The following is a 24,547-nucleotide window of genomic DNA, read 5'->3' on the forward strand; positions in this document are numbered from 1 at the left end:
ACCAAACTAACAACAAAGAACGTAAGGAGACAAGGGCCAACATTACTGTTGCTTCACGTTGCCACTATTGAAGCCAAAAAACTTAAGCTGGAACACACTGAAATTACTACAGCCAGTTGCCAGCTAGCATGAATATTCTGCACCTGCAAGGAAATAACTCTTTAAACAAGTCGGGAACAGTTTGTCATTTCCATTCAAAAAGAAAAATAGAAAAGCTTGGATAGACATAGCAAACATAAACAAAAAACGTGCATGCCACTTTTAACATATACAGTACAGTGTACAGTACATCCTCTTTTAAAAATGAATATTTTTAATTTATAATATTTAATATTTAAATATTTTTTTAAATATAGGCAATAAATTTTAGTGCATTTAAACAAAGCATTGTTTATTAAACAGTTATAGCCATTAAAGTAATTTTAGTTTGGTCTGGCTTTTCTTATCTGGATTGCTTTTTAAAACTGTTGGTTGTGTTAAGGAAAGTGGGTGGTGCTTTCAAAAACACTATTGGTTGGGTTTCTGGGACTCCCAGAGTTCATCAAGGTTCTTTAAATTCATCTTCAATGCCTCCTCCTTCATCTTACCCCAGACATGCTCAATAAAGTTTATGTCTTGTGACTGGGCTGGCCAATCCCGGAGCACCTTGACCTTCTTTACTTTCAGGAACTTTGATGTGGAGGCCGAAGCATGAGAAGGTGCGCTATCCTGCTGGAGAATTTGCCCGCAGTACGTATTTGTGATGATTGAGATGCAGTTCAACAGATAATTCATCGAAAAAACCCAACCTTCTGCTGCTTTTGTCATGACTGTTAAGCAGGTCGCACACCAGAAGCGCCGCTCGGCGGCGCGCCGCATAGCGCCACGCAGCGCCATGTATTTTAGAATTCTAAACATAGGTTTCTATCAGGATACACACACCGGCGCCACAAGTCGGCGGCTGTCGGCGGCACCCGGCGACGGCTCAGGACGCAGTTCATTTTTCAGCCGCGCCACAGAGCGCCATCTGATTAGTTTCATGTTAAATATCATTCGAATGTGCGCGTCTGGTGTGTGATACTTTAAACTGTCATGTGCGCGCCGTGTCGCGGCGCAGAGCGGCGCTTCTGGTGTGCGACCTGCTTTAGTATCCACCTGAGGGTGCTATAGTTCAACAAACTCTGAGAGTGAACTACAGCGCCCAAGAACTACAAGTCCATACATACCACGCGCATTACACCCAGTTCACTTACACTGATTGGCCATTCACAGCTGTTCCTGTTTCCTGTTGATTTACTGGACTATTTATACAAACATTTACCCACTGTTCATCACTCCGTCGTTTGTCTATCTTGTCTGCATTCCTAGTAAGTCATGTATATCGAGTTTGTTATTTCCTGTCTTGTTCCCATACCTGATCCTGATACTTGTTGTAGTTTCTTGTTTTGTTGTTTATTTGTTACTTTGTTATTTTTTAACACCGGACACCTCGTTTTTTTCTGTTTGTTGCATGATCCTTTATTAAAATCTGCACTTGGATCCTACACCAGTTTTTGTTCCTGTTTTCAACCCGTAACGTGACCGCTTTTCCAAATGATCAACTAGAAGTCAAGTTATTATGTATTGCTCTTACAACTGGGATCAATGACAAGACTTTTGTCAGGTAGAGTAAAGCATTGGTAATGCATTACAAGTAACAAGAGCTATGTAATAATATTACTTTTGTAAGTAACAAGTTAAACGCCTGCCGGGTATTTTAAGTTGAGGTGCTTTTGGTTTTTATATGAGATTTTATTTATATTTACTGTTGCACTAAAGTGAAAAATTGATGTGATTTTTTTTACTTGGTTGTTCAATTTGTAATTCTAAATGAATCATGATCCTGATAAAAACCTGTTGTAGACTGACTACCAGTGTGCGACTACACATTAAACTAAATAAGGTAAGAGCAAGTATTTTAACATTGAAAAAATGACATGCGTCACCTTTAAAATCCAACGCTTCTTTCCAGACTTTTACAACCAGCCATAAAGTATGATTTTATGTACTTTCCAACAGCTCCAGATCAACATACACCGATGCAAATGAGCGAGAACCAGCGGGGTACGTCGATCACAACCACCGTGGCTTATATATGTGTGTCACAGGAGAGATGGAGGCTGGAGTACTAATCACTGGAACGCATACAGTTAACCGGCTGAGAGTCGTCAGGAATGACCCATCTGAAAACTCCATTACCCAGCTGGCTCGCTGCTCCACCAGGAGGCCTGTAGGGAAGTAGATGTTGTTTTAGCATCGAATATAAATGTGGAGCTGGGTGGCTCGAAAAAAAAAAAATGCTTCTGTGATCCAGGCGTCTGTTTTCAAAAGTCCAGCATTACGGCTTTGATCCGGCAGCTCGTCTGAGATCTGAGCGCATGCCTGCAGGTGCACCGCCGAGATCTGTGAAAATCAGAGAAGAAGCAGGAGTCCACACATCCAAAAAAAGGAGAGAAAACTCAAGAGAGCGCTCACACATTTTCCAGCTATCTTCCTGCAGAGCAATCAGAATCCTTTAAGAGCAGCGCATCATATATTTACAGAGATGCCTTACCTGGAGGCCTCCGCCGGAGTTAAATATTAATTGTGAGTGATTCATCGCCTGAAGCCGGGACAGGGCCTGCAGCTCGGGTCCAGCTGTTGGTTGGCCCTGGTCTCCTTCCAGGCCTGGCAGCCTGCGGTTTGGCTCGGGCAGCAGAAGCCACACATCAGGGTGTCAGTCGGAGCCAGCAGACTGTGTCACCCATGCTGGGGAGGCAATGAGGCACGGAAGCCTCCCGCCACATGTGCTAGAGGATCCAAGGGCTAATGCTGGGACCCCGTCAACTTCAGATGGAGCTGGTGAATATTGCACTGAAACTGTCAGGAACTTGTCTGCGTCGCAGAAAAGACATCAAAAATACAGTCCTACTTTATATTAAGTGGCCTTAAAGTACAAGTGAAATCAGTTATTATACTAAGTATATTGATTTTGTGAGCATAACATTAGATTTTTGGCAAACAATTCATCTGTGCATGTCATTGAGAAAAAAATAAACACAATTTTTGCCCTTTTACAAATCTGAAAATGCACTTCCTGATTTTTTTTTTTTCAGTTGAAATCTTAGATTACGTCTGCCTGAGGTATTGGGTGTAATTGACAACAAACAACAATGGAGGAGACAGTTGTTGGGTTGTTACAAAGACTATGAAATACACAAGACGTGTCACTTGTATAGTTTTCATTAATTTTCTTGTCGGCTTAGTCCCTTTATTAATCCTGGGTCGCCACAGCGGAATGAACCGCCAACTTATCCAGCTAGTTTTTATGCAGTAGATGCAACCTATCTCTGGAAAACATCCACACACACACTCATAAACTACGGACAATTTAGCCTACCCAAATTCAACTGTACCACATGTCTTTGGGCTGTGGGGGAAACCGGAGCACCCGGAGGAAACCCACGCAAACGCAGGGAGAACATGCAAACTCCACATAGAAAAGCCAACTGAGCCGAGGCTTGAACCAGCGACCCTCTTGCTGTGAGGCGACAGCACTACCTACTGCCCCACTGCGTCGCCCCTTCGTATAGTTTTAAATGGGGAACAATGTAATAGTTAATATGGTGAATGAAGCCCCGCCTTCTAGTTCAGGAGCCAATCATCGTTTGATATAAACTGACTATTCTTCGGGGGACAGACCAGATGTGTGTTTTTGCAAATTTTGAGTGATTCAAACATTTAGAAATGATACCAAAGAGACAGTTGTTGTTTAAATTGTATTGCTGAATACTAATGTGAAATTTAATTGTAAGCTAGGCAAGCAATTTTGTAGAATTTGATGTTTCCCCATTCAAACAGAGTGCCCGAGCATACTGCCCGAGAAGTGTTTCAAAGAATCCACCGAGTAAAATGACTTGCCTTAAAGAGACTTTGGTTGTAATAACTATTCTAAAACCCTTTTCCCAATCTTCCTGAATGAAATGCCTATTGACCACATCCAATCAGCTTGCAGTAGAAATTACAAGCCTTGCGGATATTTTCTAATTTCTCTTGGAACTGCATCATAATACAGGGAAAAAAGGTCACAGTGTCCAGTTCATTTGGACATTAATTAATATGTACTTGCACTGAAATGAATAATTTTTTACAACTTAATTATTGTGTATACTGTAGCCATGTTTTTGCTTTGTACTTACATACAGTTTAAAAGAAAGCAATGATTTCTAAATTTAATTTGACTTGTATTTCTTTGCAGACAATATGAACAGAACATAGTTCATGTTTTGTCTAATAAACTTCATTTCATTTGTAAATATACATTCTTTGCTGTCATAACATTATTAAAACAATCAAGGAATCTGAAGGAATTACAGTGCGTAAAGGACAAAGGCACAAGCCTAAGCTGAACAACTGTGATCTCCGATCTCTCAGGTGGCACTGCATCAAGAATCGTCATTCATCTATAAGCGATATCACCACATGGGCTGAAGACTACTTTGGCAAACCCATCAAGTACCACAATACGCACTTACATCCACAAATGTCAGTTAAAACTGTACTGTGGCAACAGCAAGCCCTATGTTAACAGTGTCCAGAAACGCCATCGACTTATCTGGGCTCGGAGGCATCTTAGATGGACCATCACACAGTGGAAACGTGGTCAGATGAATCAATATTTTAGGTATTTTTGGGGAGAAATGGATGTTGTGTGCTCTGAATTAAAGAAGAAAAGGATCATCAAAAGGCCAGGGTCTGTCGTGGTATGTGGTTGTGTCAGTGCCCTTGGCAAAGGCAACTTTCACTTCTGTGATGGCACTATTAATGCTAAAAACTACATAGAGATTTTGGAGCACAATATGCTGCCATCTTTTTCAGGGAGGCTCATGCAAAACATGACAATGCAAAACCACATTGTGCATACATTACAAGTTCTGGCTGCGGCGAAAGAGGATACGGGTATTTGACTGGCCTGCCTGCGGTCCTGACCTGTCTCTAATGAAGAATGTGTGGTGCATTTTGTAGCACAAAATGTGACAATAGCTCCTTTCACACAAACAGACTTTTCCGGAAAATTACCGGCAATTTTCCGAAAAGGTCTGTATGTGTGAAAGGGCCATTTATGAAAATACCGGTAAATTCATTCCGGCTATTTTCCGGAAAAAGAAGTTGTAGCATTACTGGTAATTTGCCAGAATGCTGCGCTGTGTGAACGCAGAAAGAAGATTACCGGAAAAAACGCATTCACGTCTAGAACGTGCTGATGTAAGACATCACTTTAGCCAATCAGAACACTTAGACGCATTCACATCCGCGCAGTTAATGACAATAAAAGCTAGTGAATATTTTTCCAGACACTTTTAGCTGCTAGATGTTAGCCAGATAACTTTTTTATGATCTTTCTTAATGTTAACTGTGTAAATAATTATCGATAAGATGATAAGTCGTTGTTTGCTTACCTTCAAGCTCTGCTTTCTTCAGTTGCTTGATGCGTGCTAGCACACACACACATATCATGTACATCTCGACATGTAAAAGTTTTTATATGTTTTCATCGTAGTTGTTCACAATACGTATCCATCCACAGAGTTTGTAATGTAATCAAATGTTTACAAATACAAGCGCAGCCATTTAGAGCTCATTTCTGGTTAATGATATCAGAATTTACCGGTATTTTGGAAGGGATGTGTGAATGGTCTGTTCTGGAAAAATTCTGTACCATCCTCGCCTGTATCAACAGCACTTTTTTGAATTTACCAGTAAAGTCGTTGCGGAAATTTTCCGGATATTTACCGGTATCACTGTGTGAAAGGGGCTATTGAAGACCCTGTACTGTTGCCCACCTTAAGAATTAGGACAAATTTAGACACATCACTTGGTGTCTTCAGTTCCTAAACGTCTTATAAGTGTTGTGAAAAAGAATGGAAACATTACAAAGAGGTAAACACTTTACTGTTACAACTTTTTTTGAAATGTGTTGCAAGAACCAAAATTGGAATAAAAAAAAAAAACAACTATAAAAATGATGTAATTAAATAACATTAAATAATGTTTCTTGTATTGTCTGCAATAAAATACAACTAAAAATACTACTTTCTTTTTTATTTGAGTTTTCCATACTGTCCTAACTTTTTTTCCTGATTTGAGGTATACTTTTATAAAGGCAAATTTAATTTAATAATTAATTTATAGTAGCCTAATTTTCTTACTTTTGATGTGGCCTTGTGTGCCATTCACTGATGCCGATAAACAAACAAGTTTAACATGTACAAATTAGCCTTACTTTTTGTTTCTAGTGTACATATTAATCATTTTGACAGGGCTTTCAATAAGGCACACCCTCCGAGTCCAAGTTCATATCATACATGTGTGTGATGCACCTGATACAGAGAGATCTGGATTGGAGGCTGGAATGAATAAGTGATCGCACAGCGCAGGCCCTGAGGGTGAACAGCGAGTCTCTCCTCTGTTTTGTCGGGTCACGTGAGCTCCAGGATGGATCTGTGACAGAGGGAGCAGCCAGACGGTAAGCCCACAGCTGTTCCTTTGGCCTGGACTCAAGACTTAATGTAGCTTGCCCGATTCTTCCACTTGGAGAGAAGCAGCCATACAGCAGAAAGACAGCTCTGGATAAGACCAGAAAGGGAACGAGAACACCAAACACAATACACTGAATACTTTAGAGATAGAAAAACATTACAAGACTTAACAGAGGACATGGCAGTAACAGCAGGTATTTTGAAGAGCAATTCTGTCTCACATGCCTTTAAAAAATAATCATAAATAAGGCTAGGTGATATGACAAACACCTCATATCACAGTGTAAGTCATCTCATATCATATATAGCACATTTCTGTAAATTCAATCTATTAATAGTTCATATGTACACTGTAAAATATACCCAGAAATTATCAGGTTTTTCCATATTTTGTGATTTTTATTTTATTTTCCACTCCTATTTATGCTTTTGAATTGCATTATGGGATCTTGATTTTTTATAACCACTTATAACCTTGAAAGGTATAAAAAAAAAAGTTACTTTTATTAACATTTTTAATAGTTTAAAGTGATATTTTGTCTGAGTTGGTGTTGTAAATTACAGTACAAAACCTTGTAATAGACTTTCAGGGTTTCTGCAGCTTTCTTTAAGTCAAATTTAAGACATTTTAAGACCCTTATAAATGAAATTTTAGGCTCATACAGGGTAAACACCAAGGATTTCTTCTAATGGCCCAGTTACTTCTTTGCTTTAGTTTTCTTTCATTGATTATTTAGAGGAATTTGCTGTAAATGTCTAAAAGCGGTTTGCAATAAATATAAGAAAATATAAAAATATATTCATTCACTCATTTTCTTTTCGGCTTAGTCCTTTTATTTATCAGATGTCACCACAGCACATCACTGGGAAACAGCCATACACTTCCATTCAGGCACATACACTACAGACAGTTTTAGCTTACCTAATTCACCTGTGTGCCTTTGGACTTGTGGGGGAAACCTGAGCACCCCCACACGAGCACGGGGAGAACATGCAAACTCCACACAGGAATGCCAACAAACAAGGCTCAACCAGCAACCTTCTTGCTGTGAGGCGACAGTGCTACCCACCGCAATGCCCATAAAATATATATAAAAATAATATTATATTTAAAAAATCATATATAAAATGGTATATAAAAAATATTAAAAATATCAAATTTAATATAAAAAATATTTATAAAAAATCTTAAATATTAAAGAAAAAGGTCTGAGACCGATTATTGTTGATTAGGTGTCAGGCCAATTGTGTAGCATTGAAATAAGATCTGTTTAAAATTATTTAAGACCTAAAACACAATATTTAAGTGAATTTAAGACTTTTTAGGGCCTAAAGTTTTGTTTTTGAAATGTAAAAATTTTTTAGACTCTGGTTTTCTGTTATTTTACAGACTTATGTCTTTACATATTACTTCTTAAACATTACATTAATTTAAACTACTAAAATGTCAATAAGAGGTTAATCTGTAGAGTTGATTCTTCAACATCAAAAGTCAACAGAGGAGAGATCAAGCTCCCATAATGCAATTCACAACTGTAAAAAAACAGAAAACACTTGTGAATTATAAAATACGGAAACCAATTAATAGATATTTTTTTACAGTGTATATATATATATATATATATATATATATATATATATATATATATATATATATATATATATATATGTATATTGATCGCATGTAAAGGAATGTTACTTTTTCTAAATTGTGAGGTATATTCTAATAAAGGTACTCATTAATTTGTGATCATCTTTCACTCTTTATTTAGAACTTCAATAAAAATGTTTGATTAAAATGTAGTAACATGAACTAAATAATTTAAACTTAAAATTCAACAGAAAATAAATGACAACAAACTCAACGTAATAGCAAAAATAAAATATCACTAAACAAAATGCAAAGTGGGTGGCATGGTGGCTCAGTGGTTAGCACTGTCACCTCACAGCAAGAAGGTTGCTGGGTGAAGTCCCGGCTGGGTCAGTAGGAATTTCTGTGTGGAGTTTGCATGTTTCGCCCTTGTTGCCATGGGTTTCCTTCGGCTACTCCAGGTTCGCCTACAGTCCAAAGACATGTAGCATAGGTGAATTAAGTATAATTAAATTGGACGTAGTGTAGTGTGTGAATGAGTATGTATGGATGTTTCCCAGTACTCTGTTGCAGTTGGAAGGGCATCTGCTGTGTAAAACATGTGCTGGATAAGTTGGCGGTTCATTCCGCTGTGGTGACCCCTGATAAATAAAGGGATTAAGTCGAAGGAAAATGAATGAATGAATGATTTTGTATTGGCATGACAGTTCACATCAAGCTGACTGAAAATTAAAAGTCCCTGTGCATATAAGTTGCGAAAAATAAACCCATAATTGTTATACAAAAGTGAATTGTGGGATAAAGGTCAAAACGATCTTTTTTTTTTTTATAGTGGTAAAAAGAACTTGAACTACTTCCAGATTTGACATATAAACTTGCTATTTTGAAAAATAAAAAAAAAGTAAACTATAATATAAAAATATAATAATAATTACTGTATTTATTTGCATGAAATATTTTATTCCGTGGCAGAATCAAGTTACTCCATGCGGGACTTACAATATTTATGTTATTGGTTATTTTTTATTAAAATAAGACTGATCATCACTGCAACATTCTTAGGAATTAAAAGATGATTTAAATTTTAATAAGGTGTTTTATAAAATTTAATATTTTTCCTTAATTTCCCAGTATCGGGTTGCAGACGGAAGGGCATCCGCTGCGTAAAATATATGCTGGAATAGTTGACGGTTCATTCCGCTGTGGCGACCCCTGATAAATAAAGAACTAAGCTGATAGAAAATTAACGAATGAACGATTTTTCTTTTATAGAAGTGACTTGAAAAATATCTAGTCAAATATTATTTACTGTTGTCATGGAAAGATAAAATAAATCAGTTATTAGAAATGAGTTAATAAAACTATTATGTTTAGAAATGTGTTGAAAAAAAAAACTCTGGACTAAAAGGGGGGCTAATAATTCTGACTTCAACTGTGTGTATGTATATATATATATATATATATATATATATATATATATATATATATATATATATATATATATATATATATATATATATATATATACATACATACAGTTGAAGTCAGAATTATTAGCCCCCCTTTGAATTTTTTGTTCTTTTTTAAATATTTCCTAAATGATGTTTAACAGAGCAAGGAACTTTTCACAGTATGTCTGATAATATTTTTTCTTCTGGGGAAAGTCTTATTTGTTTTATTTTGGCAAGAATAAAAACAATTTTTAATTCTTTAAACACCAATTTATAGGGACAAAATTATTAGCCCCTTAAAAGCTAATTCTTTCCTTGATAGTCTACAGAACAAACCATCATTATACAATAACTTGCCTAATTACCCTAACCTGCCTACCTAATTAACCTTGTTAAGCCTTTAAATGTCACTTTAAGCTGTATAGAAGTGTCTTGAAAAATATCTAGTAAAATATTATTTACTGTCATCGTGGCAAAGATAAAATAAATCAGTTATCAGAAATGAGTTATTAAAACTATTATGTTTAGAAATGTGTTGAAAACATCTGCTCTTCGTTAAATAGAAATTGGGGGAAAAAATTAAACAGGGGGGCAAAAAATTCAGGGGGGCTAATAATTCTGACTTCAACTGTGTGTGTATGTATATATATATATATATATCCAAGACGGATTCTGGATAAGAAATGAACGTATAACAAAAGCAGTTATTATTATTCCAGTTAACAGATCAATGAATTTCACGCCTCTGCAAGGTAACGTTAAAAGGAAGCCTATAAAACAGAGAGGAAAGACATTTGCAGCCTGACAGTCCCATTGACAGGAGCAAAATGACACACTTACCGAAGGCCAAAGCGCTCTCTTCTCTCTCTAACACCTCTCTCAGCCTCGTCCAGTCAGCTCATTCTTACATCCCGCCAGGCTGAGATGGAGAGAGGAGGGAAAATATAATACAGCATCTTACATTATCAAAAAAAAAAAAAAAAAAAGAGCCAGGTCATGAATAATTGAGGAGATCACTTTCGTCTGAGGCCCGAGTGAGAGTGCTCTCCTTGGCTTGTACCTCTCTACACAGTCTGGAGGCTAATTCACTGGGGATCGTAATTTATGGACAATTGAAGCAGCAGAAACATCTCTTGGAAGGCGACTGGGGGATCCATAGCAACAATCCTTCTGGGGCATATTAATCCCCTGCTTTATGTAGTGCTAAGTGTACAATAGTAATCAGTAGTGGAGCACAGGCCGCTGATCATTAAGGGAAAAAGCTATATAAAGAATTCATAATGGGATTAGCCTGCGGCGAGCGGAGTGAGAGAAACAGGCAGAGCGGGTGAGAGAGAGAGCGCGGACCAAATTAAATCACCCATCAAATTGCACCAAGGAATTTTAATTTACAGGTTAATGTTGAATTGTGTAACTAATCACAGCTAACATTTTCTGTGAACCGACAGAAAGGAGAAGGTATAGGCATTTTACTAGCTTACACTAAATAATTCTAGGTAAAGAACGCAGTGTTTCTGCAGGCTGGCCTTTCAGAGAACCATCCTCAAATATATGTTGATGTAACTACAGTTAAAGTCAGAATTATTAGCCCCCTTGTTTATTTTTTTCCCCGATTTCTGTTTATGCCACCCAACCCCACTTCTAAACCCAACTGTCATTGGGGACAGGCAAATCATACTAAATTGTATGAATAAGATCATAAAAAATCCCTACAAATAAGCTACTCAATCAAAAAGTTATGAATTGTCATGACATCATGTTGGTATAACCAAGCTGACTAGTTTTCTTGTGGTATGTGGTAAGTGATTCCCTTGTTATGTTTCATATGTGTTATATGTCATTACACACATTGAACTACTTCCAAAAGTCACAGATTGGAGTTTATCATTTTACAATTAGAAATATTACTGTTACACAAACACCTCAATTCGTGGTGTATGAGATTGATGACGATGATGATTTATGTACATGGTTTTGAAAGCTTCAAAATAAAAGTCATTATCCAACAACCAATATACAGCATGGAAGAGCCAGGGGAACATTTAAAACTACTCTAACCGTGTTCATTTGTGAGAAAAAAGAAGTCACATACACAAAGAATGGCTTGAGGGTGAGTAAATTAAGGGGTAATTTTCATTTTTAGGTGAACTGTTCCTTTAAGAGTTCAATATTTTGACAGTGTTTTAAGTAAAGCGAAATAATTGTTAGAGACTAATCTTCACTTATTTTAGAAATTTAAAGGTTTCAATTAAATTTTTCAGTTTTATGTAACCACTGTGCAGAAGAGCAGATCTCAGGCTGACCGATTTATTAACAATAATTGTTTCTTTACTCAGTAAGCAGTACTTGTGCTAATGGCAGTTATGAGATCAGTTTTTTATATTTCAACCCATCCCACACTCAAAAAACTAAATCGGCTGTTTGATCAAACTAATTTAAACTGAGTGCAAACAACACAATTCCCTAGTTTTTTTTCCTAGGAAAACATATTAGTTTTTACAAATTTAAACGGATTGAAAACATTCTGGTTATCCAAATGAAGTGATTAAGATAAAAGTAAACTGCATTCGAGTTCAATTTACAAGATAAGTGCACTTGCCGAAATTAAGTTGAAAAAAAAATCTAACAAATGTGTAGAAATGTGTGTCTTCATTACATTATTAGACTAATTACACTGTGAAAAAGATGCTGGGTTCCACACAATTTCTTCATGTTGTCCCAACTTTAGTTGACCTTGAACATAAAACAATGAAATTGTCCCTAAAAAAACTTATGAATTGTGTTGAATCAAATTGTTGATTCAATTTTAAATAGTTTGAACAAGCAGCAAAAGTCATTTCTGAGAGTATTTATTTTCTGAATGTGGTTTATTGCTACTGTTGTCTTTTGGACTAGCCATCAACAGATCCTGAACATCAAAGAATATTTTAGATGTTGTAAAATGTGTGGTCAGTACTTCCTCAATCGTTGTGTGCTTGTGAATTTAAAAGTGACATGGATTTAAAGACAGCACAGTGGCTCCTTAATGTGTGGAAATTAAATTCAAGATATGAACAATAAGGTTAAAACCATGATAAGAACTCCTTTAATAAAAAAATAAATACAATACAATACAATAAAATAATAATAATAATAATAATAATAATTAAATAAAAAAGTTTTTAAAAGTCTCAATTTAATTGAATTAAAAAAGTATTTTAAGAAAGCTGCAAAATCTTTGAGAAATATTTGCTTTTATATATAACAGGCGGGCTAGTAATTTTGCCCTCAATTGTATACATTTATGTACAGTGCACGTGTGTAAGATATGTATTTATACATGTATGTTTGTACAGCATCTATTTATGTATGTATGTAGATTTATATGTATGTATGTATATATATATATATATATATATATATATATATATATATATATATATATATATATATATATATATATTTATATATATATGTAGGCTATGTATTTATATACTGTACACTCACCAGCCACTTTATTAGATACACATTACAAGTACTGGCTTGGACCCCCTTTAGCTTTCAAAACTGCCTTAATCCTTTGTGGCATAGATTCAACAAGGTACTAGAAATATTCCTCAGAGATTTTGCTCCATTTTGACATGATAGCATCACATGATGCGAATCTCCCATTCCGCCACATCCCAAAGGTGCTCTATTGGATTGAGATCTGGGGACTGTGGAGGCCATTTGAGTACAGATAACTCATGGTCATGTTCAAGAAACCAGTCTGAGATGATTCAAGCTTTATGACATGGCGTGTTATCCTGCTGGATGTAGCCATCAGAAGATGGGTACAGTATGGTTATAAAAGGATGGACATGGTCAGCAACAATACTCAGCTAGGCTGTGGCATTGACACGATGCTCAATTGGTACTAATGAGCCCAAAGTGTGCCAAGAAAATATCCCCCACACCATTACACCACCAGCAGCCTGAATCGTTGTGACAAAGCAGGATGGATCCATGCTTTCATGTTGCTGATAACAAATTCTGACCCTACCATCCGAATGTGGCAGCATAAGTCAAGACTCTTCAGAGCAGCCAACGTTGTTATAATCTTACTTTGTTTAATTTTGGTGAGCCTGTGTGAATTGTAGCCTCAGTTTCCTGTTCTTAGCTGACAGGAGTGGCACCCAGTGTGGCCTTTCGCTGCTGTAGCCCATCTGCCTCAAGGTTGTATGTGTTGTGTGTTCTCTTCTGCATATCTCAGTTGTATCGAGTGGTTATTTGAGTTACTGTTGCCTTTCTATTAGCTGGAACCAGTCTGGCCATTCTCTAATATCTGGCCAACAAGGCATTTGCACCAACAGAACTGCCTCTTACTAGATATTTTCTCTTTTTTTTTTTTTGGTTGTGCATGAAAATTACAGTAGATCATCAGCTTCTGAAATACTCCGACCAGCCCGTCTGGCACCAACAACCATGCCACATTTAAAGTCACTTAAATCCCCTTTCTTTCCCATTCTGATGCTCGGTTTAAACTGCAGCAGATCGTCTTGACCATGTCTGCATGCCTAAATGTATTGAGTTGCTGCCATATCAGTGGATGGTTAGAAATTTGGGTTAACAATCAGTCGGATAGGTGTACCTAATAAAGTGGCCGGTGAGTGTACATGTATGTTTGTACTGTATAAATGTATAGCAAAAGAAAGGCTCACATTAGCCTGCGCCCATCATACAAAAGAACTCCAATTAGGTTTAAAAGCATCCGGCTTGCGATTTCGCTATCAAATCTGTTTCAAATAGCAGACAAAAGCACTAACATGTGCAATGAGATGAGCAGCTCGTAATAAAAAAAAAAGTCTGTTCAATATACAATACAATACAATAAAATAATAATAATAATAATTATAATAAATAATTTTTTTTTAAAAGTCTAAATTTAATTGAATTAAAAAAGTATTTTAAGAAAGCTGCAAAATCTTTGAGAAACATTTTCTTATATATATAACAGCAGGCTAGTAATTTTGCCCTGAATTGTATACATTTACGTACAGTACATGTGTGTAAGATATGTATTTATACATGTATGTTTTAAACTGCGGTTTAAACTGCAGCAGATCGTCTTGACCATGTCTGCATGCCTAAATGTATTGAGTTGCTGCCATATCAGTAGATGGTTAGAAATTTGGGTTAACAATCAGTCGGATAGGTGTACCTAATAAAGTGGCCGGTGAGTGTACATGTATGTTTGTACTGTATAAATGTATAGCAAAAGAAAGGCTCACATTAGCCTGCGCCCATCATACAAAAGAACTCCAATTACGTTTAAAAGCATCCGGCTTGCGATTTCGCTATCAAATCTGTTTCAAATAGCAGACAAAAGCACTAACATGTGCAATGAGATGAGCAGCTCGTAATAAAAAAAAAAGTCTGTTCTGTAGCCCGGGCCTCTTTTTCAGTTGCTATACTGCATTTACAATCAGCTTAATTATCCCCCACCCCTCTCATCCCCCCTGACATATTCATTTGAGAGATTCTGGCAACGTGATGAACACAGAGAGAGCGAGAGACAGAGGGATATGGGAAGAGAGGAATGGTTCCAAACACAAAAACATTGCACCCTTCAGCAGCCCTGCAATAACTTTAGTCAAGCATTTCCAATTATAATTATATTTTCATCCCTCCCTCAGCCAGAGGAGCTCTTTATCACCGCGGCAGGCAGAGAATTACTTTATTACAGCTACACCTCGTTAGGCTGAGTGCTCCTAATGAAGCAGCCCTGCGATCAGACAGGAATCATGCTGGAGGAAGCCTGCATCATTAGGCCAGCCTTTAATTACTATGATATATGGCCACCCGCTGCTCTGCTATCACCTTCTCTTTTAATGTGACCCCAGCACAAACTCTTGAGTGGTGTACGGAAGCGGTGTGCGCTGAATAAATGACCGCTCGTACGTCCAGGAATGAACACAATCATCATCTGCTGTTGGAAATGTGCCACGAGGGATGGGTGGAAACGTGATTTATTTAACTAGCAGAGGTGATGTGTTACTATTGTGGTATATTTGTGTTGTGTTAACAAGATGGTTCACCTAAAAATGAAAATGTACTCACTGTTTACCTTTACGTGGACTTTTATGAGTTGCTTTTTTTTCTGTATTGAATACTTATTCATGAACATGATTTCTGCAGCAGTGCCATAGGATGTAATGAAGACCACAACTCCCATGATTGGCAGCATTCACACAGCAGATCTTAATGATTAATTCTGAATTTCTGCCACTATCCGATTTTTTTGACGACCCGCGTACATCATCTTTTAAATCATTTGTATCTGATGTCTGAGTTTACACTGCACGCAACAAAGGCACAATGACCTGGGAAAAATCAGTGAAAACTCAGCGAACAGCTATTAAAAGATCGCTCTTTTCTCCAGTCCTGTATTTAATCTGTTTGCAGGGTTATGTTTTATTTTCTTTTAGACAAGTGGTTTTGCTATAGTATATGCCAGAAGAGTTTGGCCTCATTCAGACTCATTTGGCTATTTTCTTTTAATCTAGGCTTTTTAAAAACCAGTATGCCTATGGCATTATGTATCTATGTGATGTATGCAATAGTTTTAAATTTATAATGCAGGTTAATGTGTGTATGTAATAACTTTACGTGTATGTTGGCGCAGTAGGTAGTGCTCTTGCCTCACAGCAAGAAGGCCACTGGTTCGAGCCTTGGCTGGGTCAGTTGGCATTTCTGTATGGAGTTTGCATGTTCTCCCCGTGTTCGTGTGGGTGTCCTCCAGGTGCTCTGGTTCCCCCACAAGTCCAAAGACATGTGGTATAGGTGAATTGGGTAGACTAAATTGTCCGTAGTGGCAAACCCAGATTAATAAAGGGACTAAGCCGAAAATAAAATGAATGAATGAATGAATGAACTGTTAAAAGCTATTAGTTACTAGTTAATTAGTTAAAGCTATTAGTAAATAATTTCCCAGAGATGGGTTGCGGCTGGAAGGGCATCAAATGTGTAAAAACTTGCTGGATAAGTTGGCGGTTCATTCCGCTGTGGCGACCCCGGATTAATAAAGGGACTAAGCCAACAAGAAAATGAATAAATGAATGATATTAGTAAATAATTGTCATGATCACCAGCGATCTAACCGCCAAAGATCGCTGAAAAACATTCACACACAAACTACAAATCCGCCAGTTCATGGACTACAACATGCATCATACATGCACTCCGTTCACACACATGTTCTGGATCCTGACTAATTACACTCGAACAACTGAAGCTGCTCAAGGACCGATTCATGGATTATAAGTACTCCTCAAACACAAACAATGTTGTTGAGTCTTGTTATCTGCTATTGTGACATTGCAACTAGAGTTGTAACGGTATGAATTTTTTACGGTATGATAATCGTCTAAAACAATACCACGGTTTGACGGTTTCATGGTATACGGTATGTTACAAATGTTACAAAATAATAGAACAGTGAAGCAAATTTGACTTTTTCCAAATAATATATTTTCAGTTACAATAAACAACACCACTTACAATGAACAAATAAAAAAATAAGAAAATAATAAATAATGTGTCAAAGTCCAAATAAAGTCCAAATAAACATGGTGCAAATCCTCAGTAAAAAATAGATATAAATATTTACTATACTATAAATAGGTACATAATGAAACTAGATTCAATATGGAACATCCTTAGGTTTTATGTGCCAGCATGGATATGGTTGTCTGTGGATATGGATTTGGATATGGTTGTCTGCAATGCAGACAAACAGCTGCACCTTCATTTGTGTCTTTTGTAAACAGCAAGAGCAGCAGTTCGTCTTTGCTGTGTCACTGTTTTGTCATGTTTCTGTGCTGCTGTGCATGCAAAAGTACTTAGTATGAGAATTATTTCATGCAAAACTTTTTTTTTTGCGTTTTATTTAGCCGCGCATAAATGTATGCCTTTCTCTCATTCCGTGTTGTTCAAAAAGCTCGTTGTTGGTCCACAAACAAAAGCGAAACCTATGCTTATTGGTTGTGATATAGCGAGTTTGAAGCAATCTGGGCATGGAGGAGGGACAATGCATCAATGTATCATGTCTGGTTTGTCCGGAGACACAGTGACGAGCGTTTCTTTGTCAAATCAACGTTGTCAAATTTTGATGATGTAACCGCACTGATTCTGGAGCCTCTGAAAGTTTGCGAATGTTATGTGATACAGCAATGGAAAGCTGAGATTCTCTTCTTTATGCCAATCTTTGAATTGTATGAATCGGATCAGCGGATCAAAAGTTATTAAACATTTAAGAGCAATACTTATTTTTAGCCGCGGGCGGCTGTCTCGGTCTTTAAGGGTTAAAACCGTTGATATGCAATTGTTCATGGTATGATAATCGTGCACGTTCAAATCGTGGTAGACCGTCATACCGGTATATTGTTACAACCCTAATTGCAACTCGTTTCCTTTGTCTGCCTGTTTTGAATCCTTTGCCTTGTTTATTTGTTTCATCCTGATTACTGCCTGCCTTGTGACCATCTGCCTGTAAATTTGACCATGACTCTGGATTGCCCTCATACATGTTTGCCCCTGTGTTAGGGCTGTGCAATTAATCGAAAATCCGGATTCGATTTTGATTTTGGCTTCTAACAATTATGAAAAACTATTAATGGAGATAAACGATTATTCTGTCATATACCGCCCCCTTTCCAGTTGTACACATTTGTTGCTCTGCAAAGCTCAGTTCCACGTGAAAATGACTGAAAGCATGTACTGTAATGTAATGTCTGCAGCACGGGATGTGCATCATTCATTGATGTAGGCCCTACATTAGAATCATTCATGTTTTTAAAAGCGCGAAAGTGCACATGCGTGTTTGTGTGTGCGCGCGCCTAAAAGTACATCATAATAAAAGATGATACTTGGGTTTTATTCTAATTAGGAGTGACAACGTGGGGAAGCCTTCCCAAACCGAAAGCGGCGAGAGCGTCAAATTTTCAATAAGAACCGGCGGCGAGGAACAGCACGGCACGTCTTCTCCGGTGTGGGTGTTGAAGAGAGTTGAAATCAAGTCAACTTTATGGTAATGAGCTATGATGCGGTTCGGCGGCAAGCAATCAGTATGAAGTAGTCCACCGTTTGAGAGGAGTTCAGAGAACACAGACCTGTGAACTTTGGTTCCGATCACAGATGTTCCCAAGGGTTTAATTATTGTGGTTGCCGGATTTAAAGTTATTGAAAATTGCGACGACGCAGGGCCCCCTAATCACTAATCACTTATTACGTCTTACAGTGTGTTGCATTAATGCATGTGTAAAGCTTGGTTCAAACCAATCAGCGCGCTCTATTGTGCAACTTCATTAATATTCATTACTGTCAGAGTGTAGACGACAGAGACGCCACGTTGTGTTGGCAAAACAAGCGTGAAGTGTTGCTTTTATAGTTTGCTGCAGTTAAGTTTCGTTTTCATTTTCTCTCTGTGAGAGCTCAGACTCACGTGTGGATTAACAGTGTACGCGACGCGCGACAACAATAACTTACGTGTCCAAGGAGGACTATTGTTTACCTGAGAGCTGTTCTCATCTGCAAACGCTGAGATCCAGATTCGCTTTAGTCTCCTCTTCATAAAGACGCGGCTCTAGTTGCTGGTGATTGTCCTGTCTCTACAGATTTGGTAAGTGAGTGACCAGTGCTCTTTGTTTATTCAGTTCGTATTTTATTCGTATCAAACAAACTATTGCAACGAGTGTAAACAAGTTAGCACTAACAGTTACAACCAAACTATAACCTCGTGTAGGATTTTGTGACCGGAATAACACACGCGGCTTTCTGACGCTGCCTGCCGAGTGCATCTAAGTTTCCGGGAAATGCTGAGTTTTTTTTCTCTCATTCGCCGTGCGGTATCAAACATTGTATGAAAAATACATGCTTAGAGCAGTTCCTCGAATCAAATATCACGTTTGTCGGGAGAGACATGAATGAATTCCCTGAATGAAAGAGCCAAACTGCAGTTAAAGTCCACCATTTAATAATCTGGCAAATAATTCAACTACAGATGTCCATGTAAACACAGTCACATTGTCCGCTGTGGTTTTGTGTTTTGACTCTGAAATTCAGCGCACCCAAATAGACACTCCCACACCAAGCCTCTTTTCTTCCTCCGACACTCCCCCTTAAACAGAGCTGGACACGCCCACTTTTCTGACTTTTTCCAAAGTAGAGGTGTGAAAACACCCTGCTGAAACGAGGGGGTTTCATGGCCCTTTAAATCATTTTCTACTTGCTTTATCCCTATTGCCCACACATCATGATTCGTTTAACATCGCAACTGATTTGAATTGTCACATATCTGATTTGATTTTCAGCCTGTGAATCGACCCTTAAAAGTGTAAGCCAACACTTGACAAATCTAGTCCGTGTTAATTGTTTTTGCCAGAAACTATTAAGTTCTTTCTGAGCAAGTTGCGTTCAAATATATAGAGTAACTGTTTCGCCGGTTACAGTATTTATTTTATTCATGGCGAGAAACACTTCAGTCTACTTTAGAAAAGGTTAAAAAAGGATTGCTGAGTGGACCTGAGCAGAAGATCTGCACTTTGATATGCAAAAGAAACACTTGCAAGTAGGCAGGTATAGCTCATTATTAAATCACACAAATGGGACGTGAGATTGGGGTGGCTTTTACTTAATGACTTCTAAAAGGCTCCTGTGGACAAAAAAAAAAAAACCTGCATTTGAGAGTAAAGCTCCATTGCGGTGTAGCAGCACTCTGAGCACCTGAATTAAACATGAAATATTAAGATGGATGGATGGATGGATATTAATAAAGATGGAGGTAGAATTCTAGGTTTATTATTTAGGCCAGCGGGGACTAATTGCATTAATGCAATAGGAGAGTTGATCTTAACTTTCCACCGCTCTGAACCCAACACGCACACTTTTCAGGTACCTGGGCTGCACATTAGCTGAAATGGCCCAGACCTGTACATTACAGGTAGAGATTAATTACTTTTTAATTTGTGAAAAAGCCTCTCAAACTTTTGCATTTTTTAAAGGAGGGCTCTTTACCTGCACTGATTTACAGGGAGAGGGTTTTACTGTGTGCTAGTGCATTCATAGCCTACAAGTTTGGGAAATAGAGTTATTTATAATCCTGAAAAAAAGGTACATCAAGCTCTGTCACTGTACTGTACATCATGAAACTTACCATGTGATATGAATTAGTCATACACATTCATTAATTTTCCTTAAGTTTATATTCTATTTCAGGGGTCGCCACAGCGGAATGAACCACCAACTATTCCAGCATATATTTTACGTAGTGGATGCCCTTCCGGCTGCAATATAGTACTGGGAAACGCCCTTACACACTCATTCTCACACAAACTTTTACACTACGGGCAATTTAGTTTATTAAATTTACCTATAGCGCATGTCTTTGGACAGCGGGGGAAACTGAAGCACCTGAAGAAAACTCATGCCAACATGGGAAGAACATGCAAACTCAACACAATCTCACAGCAATTAGTAACTTTTTGATTCAGTGGCTAATTCGTACGAATTTGTATACGATCTAATTCGTACATTTTAGTACGATTTGCTCATCCCCCAATGACGGTTGGGTTTAGGGGTGGGGTTAGGTGCCACGCCTCCTTTTTAAAATTGTACAATTTCTTACGACTGAACTCATACGAATTCATACAAATTAGCCACTAAACTGCTGTGCAAACTCCACACAGAAATGGCAACTGACTCAGCCAGGCCTGGATCCAGCAACCTTCTTGCTGTGAGGCAATTATGCTACCCACTGCGGCACCGTGATGCCATAAATATATATATGTATATATATATATATATATATATATATATATATATATATATATATATATATATATATATATATATATACAGTTGAAGTCAGAATTATTTGCCCCCCTGAATTATTCACCCGTTTAATTTTTTTCCCAATTTCTGTTTAACGGAGAGAGAACATTTTTTCAACACATTTCTAAACATAATACTTTTAAAACTCATGTCTAATAACTGATTTATTTAATCTTTTTCATGATGACAGTAAATAATATTTTACTAACCAATTTTCAAGACACTTCTATACAGCTTAAAGTGACATTAAAGGCTTAACGGTTAATTGGGTTAACTAGGCAGGTTAGGGTAATTAGGTAAGTTTTGTATAACGATGGTTTGTTCTGTAGCCAATCAAAAAAATTGCTTAAAGGGGCTAATAATTTTGTCACTAAAATGGTTTTTAAAAAATTAAAAACTGCTTTTAATCTAGCCGAAATAAAACAAATAAGACTTTCTCCAGAAGAAAAAAATATTATCAGACATACTGTGAAAATTTCCTTGCTCTATTAAACATTATATAGGAAGTATTTAAAAATGGAAAAAAAATTCAAAGGGGGCAAATAATACATAAAAAAAAAAACAGGTGTGGCACATTTTTACGGAACCCCGGAAGGGACGTAGTGGAGGAGAAAAAAATTTGGCTGGGTGAAAAAAAAAATAATGGGTGAAAGAAAAAATGGGTGGGAGGAAAATATATATTTCTAAGTTTTTGCATTCCCTCGCAAAGATGTTTTGCGTTCTCTCGCAAAACTGTTTCTCCACAAACACTTCCTGTTCACTTCACTTATGTAAACCCTCCCGTTTTTGCTGAAATTCTCCCATATTTTACCATTCTATCCCACTTTCTTTACATTAAATCTGTGCGTTGATCGTTGCCTTTTACTTTGCAACCTCTGAACCAGCGAATGCATGTATAAGCGCTGACTGACAGATGCGCTTCGTACAATAAACTGATCCCAGATCAGCATCTGTACATATGTAACGTGCTGCGTTAACGCAAGACTCTTATCAGGCGATAAAAAAAAAATTATTGCCGTTAATCTATTCTCAAAGTTGGTTTGGGAGCTGGGTCTGTTCTACGCAAGCTAGAATGACTTTCACCTTGATACCTTATTGCGGATGTATACCTGGTCGAATTGCACTGTAGGTGGCGAGAACGAGTCTTTGAACCTGTGTGTATTCCTACTGTGAAATTACCACATCAAACGTGACGTGCTAACATGGATGCAGTTCACTAGAATGAATCTGATTAGTGTTAGCTCTACATCTAACTATGAGGCACCTGTAGAGTTTATGCATACGAGTAAAACATTTACAAATAAAATGGATTAGCTATTTGCTAACGCTTCATAAATGATTCATGGTGCGTAGTTAAGTGTTACCAATTAAACAAATAAGGATTTCTCCAGAAGAAAACCATATAGGAAATCCTGTGAACAATGCCTTGCTCTATTTAAGCTCATTTGGGAGATATTTAAAAAAAACTCACAGGACAGGAGAACTAATAATTTCACTTCAACTGTATGGCTACTTTAATAATGTTAGTTTCAAAGAAGGTTATGTGAAATCTACAAGACATTAAACCCACATTTGCTCTTTTAACTGCAGCGTCTGAATTAAAAGCCTTGTAAAACAGAGACTGAACTATAGTTCAGAAGAACCAAAAAGTCATTCTTCTCCATGCGAGAGGCTCAGATTCATCAACAAAGAGCTCCAATTCGTCAAAGGTGCTCCAGTGGACTGGACGAGCGAGGAGACAGACTTATGAAGACATAAAAAAATATGTGCAGCCATTTCCATGCAAATGCCGCTCAGCCACATAAATAACGCCATTCTGTTGATGTTATTTACGGATAACAGGAACCTCCCATGACAGTGTGAAAGGATTCACTCAGACCGCATCAGTTCAAAGACGCACCAAATCCACTCTGAAACAAAAGTGAAAGGACATTCATTTAACAATGAGTACACCATACTGTGTCTCAGGCGCCAGGCCAAGGCTTTTGTTCCTTTGCCCACTTAGTTACATCAATCAGTACACTATTTTCAGGGCCACTGCATCACTGCTCTCTGGCCAGGATCGGCTCTCATTCCTCAAGAGCACACAACACAAACAAGATCTGCAGTGTTCAATTAATCAACGATATGCCTGTACAGATTGTCTGATCTTTCATCTCTTTATTGACAAAAACTAGTTGTGACATTTCATGTATAGGAAAGCAAATGTGCTTCTGGTACACTTATTAATCGTTATTTTATTGATTGATTCCTCTCTTTAAAAATTAAGTAAAATAAAATAAATTAAAACAAACAAACAAACAAACAAACAAATAAATAAATAAATACTGTGTTTCTGGTACCTTTATTAATTATTTTAATTATTTGGTAAATTCCTTTCTTTCAAAATAAATTTAATTTAATTAAATAAATTAATAAAATGTATTAAATAAATAAAATAATATGTTTTTAATTAAATATATTTTTTTTAAATTTTAAACACGTATAAATAAATGTTCGTTGATTAATTTAAATAAAGATAAATTTGTAAAAGCATAATAATAAATGAATAAATAAATAAATAAACAATGTGCTTCTGGTATATTTATTATTCATTATTTAATTTATCTATTAATGTCCTTTCTTCAAAAAAAAAATCTAAATTAAATAAAATATATCAAAAGTTATAAATAATAAATAAAATAAATGAAAAACGTAATAAAAAATAAACACACACACACACACACACACACACACACACACACACACACACACACACACACATATATATATATATATATATATATATATATATATATATATATATATATATATATATATATATATATATAATGAATAAATAAATATTCATCAATTATTTAAAATTATTATTAAAAATAATTATTATTTAAAAATACATTTATTCAAATAAATAAATAAATAAATAATGTGCTTCTGGTACATGTAATAATTGTTATTTAATTATTTATTAACTCTTTCATAAAACATATTAATTACAATTTTAATCAATTAATTAATTAAAATAAATATGAATAAATAAATAAATAAATATTTTAAATAAATATATAAATAAATAATGTACATTTATTAATTCTTACTTTTATAATCTATTCACTTTGTTT

General features: G+C 36.6%; 2 long non-coding RNA genes across 2 annotated transcripts in view; both read right to left on the reverse strand.

Annotated features, from left to right (window-relative positions):
• Positions 1-371: 371 nt before the first annotated feature.
• Positions 372-4,451, reverse strand: LOC147834108 (uncharacterized). Its single transcript, XR_015505679.1, has 3 exons — positions 2,573-4,451; positions 1,119-2,421; positions 372-809 (listed from the first exon to the last, which is right to left on the reverse strand). It is a non-coding gene; the product is annotated as an uncharacterized LOC147834108 (long non-coding RNA).
• A 1,340-nt stretch (positions 4,452-5,791) lies between these two features.
• Positions 5,792-24,547, reverse strand: part of LOC147840977 (uncharacterized) — a 93,110-nt gene continuing 74,354 nt past the window's right edge. Inside the window, exons 3-4 of the long non-coding RNA XR_015505681.1 lie at positions 10,419-10,497; positions 5,792-6,623 (exon numbers count right to left, since the gene is read on the reverse strand). This is a non-coding gene — a long non-coding RNA (uncharacterized LOC147840977). The remainder of the gene's footprint in view (positions 6,624-10,418; positions 10,498-24,547) is intronic.

Source organism: Danio rerio, chromosome 13, assembly GCF_052040795.2.
Source record: "Danio rerio strain M-AB ecotype USA chromosome 13, GRCz13ab, whole genome shotgun sequence".
Classification (NCBI taxonomy): Eukaryota; Metazoa; Chordata; class Actinopteri; order Cypriniformes; family Danionidae; genus Danio; species Danio rerio.